Consider the following 5530-nt stretch of genomic DNA (forward strand, 5'->3'; position numbering starts at 1 on the left):
ATATTTTTACAAAAAAAAAAAAAAAATCTGTTCTTATCAGTTTAATATCTGATACGTCCCTTATCGGGGGACCATATATTAAATTGATTTTTGGAGCAGGGAGATGGAATAGGGGCTTGCTCCGCCCACTCCATGCATCGACCCGGTATTGCAGTATCTCTGGGAATGGTGCACCACCCCTTTCCAGGGGATTTTCAATGCTAAAAATAGTTTTCTTACAAACATCTACTTTCTTCACTTTTCAACATGCACATCTTTCAAAACACAACTTTCTTTCTTTCTCATCGCTTCTCGGCCTTTTGGCTAAGATCAAGTGTAGTGTTGCAGGGGCGACACCATGGTCCTGCCAAGGCAAGGTCGGGATGGAAGGCCGATAACCAATCGCAATCCAAATCCATACCGTGGGTTACCTATCACTGTCCGAGTCACGGTGAACCACAGCGATGAAGGAGGATCACCTATGGATCGGGGCTTCTTCACCAGGAGGATCCTGTTGAAGGCGTGCGGCTTCCAAGCTACGGAGATCTTCACCCTGCACGACTCCCGCAAAGGTGGTTATTTTGACGTCACGTTCAAGCGAGTGGCAGACTGCGTCCGGCTCCTGAGGGTGTTCGAGGAGAAGAGAGACCTGCCGGAGATGAAGATCCTGACGGCGGAGCCGCACTTTTCTCTGCCGTTGCAACGGGAACGTGAGGTGATGGTGCATGTGTACAACCCCTTCGTCCCTGTCGCCGACGTGGTCACCTTCCTCACCAGGTACTTCGATAAGGTGGGGAGCGGCACCGAGATTCGAGACGACTTGGGGATCTGGACAGGCAAACGCCTGTTTAAGGTCACGCTAAAGACCGATGGTAAGGGAGCCATTTTCCACCCTCCTTCTAGTTTCGCAATCGGGGGAAACCGTGGCTACCTGGTCTATGCTGGGCAACCCAAGCATTGTCGCTCATGCGGCAAGGCTGGCCATGTGGCGACCAACTGCAGCGCCTCCCTCTGCAAGATCTGCAAACAGGAAGGGCACCAGACAAAAGACTGCAAACAGGCCAAGTGCTGCAACCTGTGTGGCGAGGCAAGTCACCTCTACAGGACCTGCCCCAAACGCTGCCGTACTTACGCACAGGCAGCCAAAGCCGACCAGGGGGAAGCAGAAGAAAGGTTCCGTGTCACTCCAACCACCAAGGCCCCCAGGGAGCTCAACGGGACAAAGGAGGACACAGAGAGAGACAAGGTGGAGAAAGAGATTGAGGCAACAGAGAGCCAATCAACAGCACTACCCCCTGAACCTTCCAGTCCTCAGGACAGCGAATCAATGGAGGAGGAGGCAGCAGTGGAAAAGCAGCAGGGGGAGTGGCGGACGGTGAAGAACAAGAAAAGTAAGAGGGAGCGAAGAAGAAGCAAAGGCGTTTCCCAGAGAAGCGGCAAGAGGCGTCTCCCATCCGACACGGATGACAAGGGCAGCAGCTCTTCGGATGATGAAGTGCCAGAGCGGCACCGACAGAAGAGGCGGCAAAGCTCCAGGGCGTTGGAGGACGAGACACCCGAGCTCCAGAAAATTGGAGACAACAAGGAGCCCAGCGCACCCCAACTTTGCCTGCAACCTGAGGAGGCCAGTGCACCACAGCCCCTGGAATCTGGGAGCAGTGAGGCAATCATCGCACCCCAGCTCCAGGAAGCCGGGAACAGCAACCCCCCAGAGGGGGTGAGTTTTGGAGAAGCTTCTCCAGCAAAGGTCATCTCAAAACCCGCTCACTATGTGAACCTCCAGATGCCACTGGAGCAGAACACGGCCAAGGAGATCTACCTCAGCCCATCCAAAGTGAAGGAATTTGAGCTCACTACAGGTATGAAGGAGCAGACTAAAGGTCTGGGACTCTCAGAGACAGTGGGTTTGGTAGGAGAATAAATGCTTTAATATGGGTTTAAAGATTGTATCCATAAATGTGCGTAGCATTAAATCTACTACGCGATGTGTTGCGACCTTGGACTACCTAGCCAAGGTCAAAGCTGACCTGTTGTTTCTGCAGGAGTGTGCGATACCGCACCTCAGCTCCTACAGGCAATGGTCACGATGGTGGTCCCACGGGCCATCGATCTGGTCGGGCGGAAACGACTCTCGTTCCTCCGGCCTGGGTATTCTGCTGCGGGGAGGCAACTTCACCGTCTCCGAGGTCAAGGAGGTGGTGGGCGGGCGACTCCTGGTAGCAGACGTAATGTACAAGAACGCTCCACTCCGGTTAATTAACGTGTATGGCCCGGCACAAGGGGCTGAGCGGCTGGAGGTTTTTCAGCAGCTCCCACTGCTGCTGGCGACCTCCAGGCCGGTCATTCTGGGCGGGGACTTCAACTGCATCATCGATGCGGCTGGACGATCCGGCAGGGCCGGAAGCAGATTGGACGCTACGTCCAGATCCCTGATGGAAACAGTTAAGGATGCCAAGCTGCACGACGTCTTCAGCAACCCTGTAGACGGAGCGCAGCGTAGATACACCTGGTCGCGGCCAGACGGGTCCATTCGTTCCAGGATAGACTTCCTGTTTGTGTCCCGTGCATTCACAGTCAGATCCACCGAGGTCAAGCCGGTGTTCTTCTCTGACCACTGCCTCCTACTGGCGGACTGCCACTTGGAGGAAGACCTGAGGGTGGGCAGGGGGGCATGGAAGCTAAATGTGCAACTGCTGACCCCAGAGAACATTGAGGAGCTCAAGAGGGATTACAAAGGTTGGAGAACCGTGAAACCCCTCTTTGAGTCCCTGACACACTGGTGGGAAGTGATCAAGGGAAGCATCAAGAGGTTTTTCATCCGCAAAGGCACCCAGAAAGCTAGAAAGGAACAGAGGGAAATGTCCCGACTCCAGGAAAAGATGCAGAATCTGCTCCGGCTGCAGTCGATGGGGGTGGATGTCAAGGAGGAGCTCCAAGAGGTGAAGGGCCAGCAAGCCTCGCACTTTGCCTCGGAGGCCTCCAAGATCATCTTCCGTTCCAGAGTCCGCTCCGTGGAGCAGGATGAGACGTGCTCACGTTTCTTCTTCCAAAAGGTACACAGAGAGCGCTCTGTGATCAGCAGCCTGAAGGAAGAAGACGGCTCAGTAAAGTCATCACGGTCCGACATTCTGAGGATCAGCAAATCCTTTTATGCCGGACTGTATGACGTGAAGCCCACGGACAGCACGGCCTCCCAGTCCTTCCTGTCCTCTATCACGGAGGTCTTAGACCACAGTACACGGGAGAGCCTAGACAAACCGCTAACTCCTGACGAACTGACTAAGGCCCTCGAGTCCTTCGAGAAGAGTAAAACCCCCGGAAGCGACGGCCTGCCGGCGGAGTTGTATTCGGCTCTGTGGGACTTGATCGGCCCAGACCTGCTAGAAGTGTACGAGAGTATGCTCCTGGCCGGCAGCATGTCAGAATCCATGAGGAAAGGCATCATCACCCTCATCTACAAGCACAAGGGGGAAAGGGAGGAAATTAGAAATTGGCGACCCATTTCACTGTTGAATGTGGACTATAAGATTCTGTCCAAGGTCATCGCCAACCGGGTCAAATCCGCTCTGGAATTGGTGATTCACCCTGACCAGACCTGCTCTGTGCCAGGCAGGAAGATCTCTGACAGCCTGGCGCTGCTCAGGGATACGATTGCCTATGTACAGGACAGGGGTGTGGATACCTGCCTCATCAGCTTGGATCAGGAGAAGGCCTTTGACAGAATATCGCACACCTACATGGGGGATGTGCTCTCCAAAATGGGCTTTGGGGAGGGAATTCGAAATTGGATCCAACTGCTCTACACTAACATCAGTAGCGCAGTCTCAATCAATGGGTGGGAAACAGATAGCTTTCCGATTAAATCTGGAGTCAGGCAGGGCTGTCCTCTCTCGCCTGTCCTTTTCGTGTGCTGCATAGGACCCTTTGCCGAGTCCATCAGGAAGGATCCGGGCATAAGAGGAGTGACGATCCCAGGCAGTGGAGGCACTCAGGTAAAAGCCTCCCTGTACATGGACGACGTCGCCGTCTTCTGCTCGGATCCGCTGTCGGTGCGCATACTGATGCACGTCTGCGACCAGTTCGAACTGGCCTCGGGAGCCAAGGTAAATCGTGGGAAGAGCGAGGCCATGTTCTTTGGGAACTGGGCTGACCGATCCTTTGTCCCCTTCACTGTCAGGGCTGACGGCCTGAAGGTGCTGGGGATATGGTTCGGAGGGTCCGGGGCATGCTTTAGAAACTGGAAGGAGCGAGTGGCTATGGTGAAAAGGAAACTGGGCATGTGGGAGCGACGCTCCCTCTCCATTGCGGGTAAGAACCTGGTCATCAGGTGTGAGGTACTCTCGCTGTTGCTGTACGTGGCGCAGGTCTGGCCCATTCCACACTCCTGCGCGACGGCGATCACTCGAGCCATCTTCCGCTTTATCTGGAGGTCGAAAATGGATCGTGTCCGCAGGGACGCGATGTACAAGCCTCTAGATAAAGGGGGAAAAAACGTGCCCAACATCGCCCTCATACTGATGGCCACCTTTGTGTGTGGCTGCATCAAGCGGTGCGTAGACCCTCAGTACGCAAACACCAAGTGTCACTACGTGCTGAGGTTCTACCTGTCCCCGGTGTTGCGAAGGATGGGTCTGGCCACGCTGCCGCGGAACGCTCCAAGTAGTTGGACCGTGCCGTACCACCTGTCCCTGGTGGAAAAATTTATGCAGAAAAACACCTTTGACCACAAGTCCATCAGGCAGTGGTCAGCACGTAACGTCCTAGAGGCCCTGAGGGAAAAGGAGAGGGTGGACCTTGTGGGATGGTTCCCCGAGCAGACTGTCAAAGTCATTTGGCAGAATGCCTCATCGCCAGAACTTTCCAACAAGCACCAAGACGTAGCTTGGCTGGTGGTGAGAAAGGCCCTCCCCGTCAGATCCTTCCTACACGCCAGGAGTCTCACCCCCTCTGCACGTTGCCCTCGAGGTGGCTGTGGTGGGGAAGAGACCGTTGTTCACCTCCTTGTGGATTGTGCCTTTGCAAAGAAAGTCTGGAGAGAGATGCAGTGGTTGCTGTCGAGGTTCATCCCGAGCAGTTCTGTGACACAGGACTCTGTGCTCTACGGGCTGTTCCCAGGGACACACACCGAGACAAACATCGACTGCAGCTGGAGGATCATCAACTCGGTGAAAGAGGCGCTTTGGTCTGCCCGAAACTTGTTGGTCTTCCAGCACAAAGAGTTGTCCCCGACCGATTGTTGCGGACTGGCACAATCCAAAGTCCAGGACTACGTGCTGAGGGACGCACTAAAGCTTGGGGCAGCTGCCGCAAAGGCGCAATGGGGAAGGGTCGCTGTCTAAGACCTTTCTACCACAGCGCACCGAGAGACTGGGAACTGTTTAGAGCCCCTCGGGCTGTACAGATCAAAATGAAAGGCTGTAAATGACTGTAATATTGTTTGTACTGATGCACCTGGTGATACATTTTGTAAAAGTTTAACCTGGATTGTACCCTTGTAATGTTGTTTTTGAAATGGTTTTGAATGTGATTGAAGATATTTTATGAATAAAGT

The 5530-nt window shown here is 54.1% G+C and overlaps 1 pseudogene; it reads left to right on the top strand.

Moving 5' to 3' along the window:
* Positions 1-179, top strand: LOC144675379 (U2 spliceosomal RNA; annotated as a pseudogene).
* The last annotated feature ends 5351 nt before the right edge of the window (positions 180-5530 follow it).

This window comes from Cetorhinus maximus, unplaced genomic scaffold, assembly GCF_964194155.1.
Source record: "Cetorhinus maximus unplaced genomic scaffold, sCetMax3.hap1.1 HAP1_SCAFFOLD_983, whole genome shotgun sequence".
Classification (NCBI taxonomy): Eukaryota; Metazoa; Chordata; class Chondrichthyes; order Lamniformes; family Cetorhinidae; genus Cetorhinus; species Cetorhinus maximus.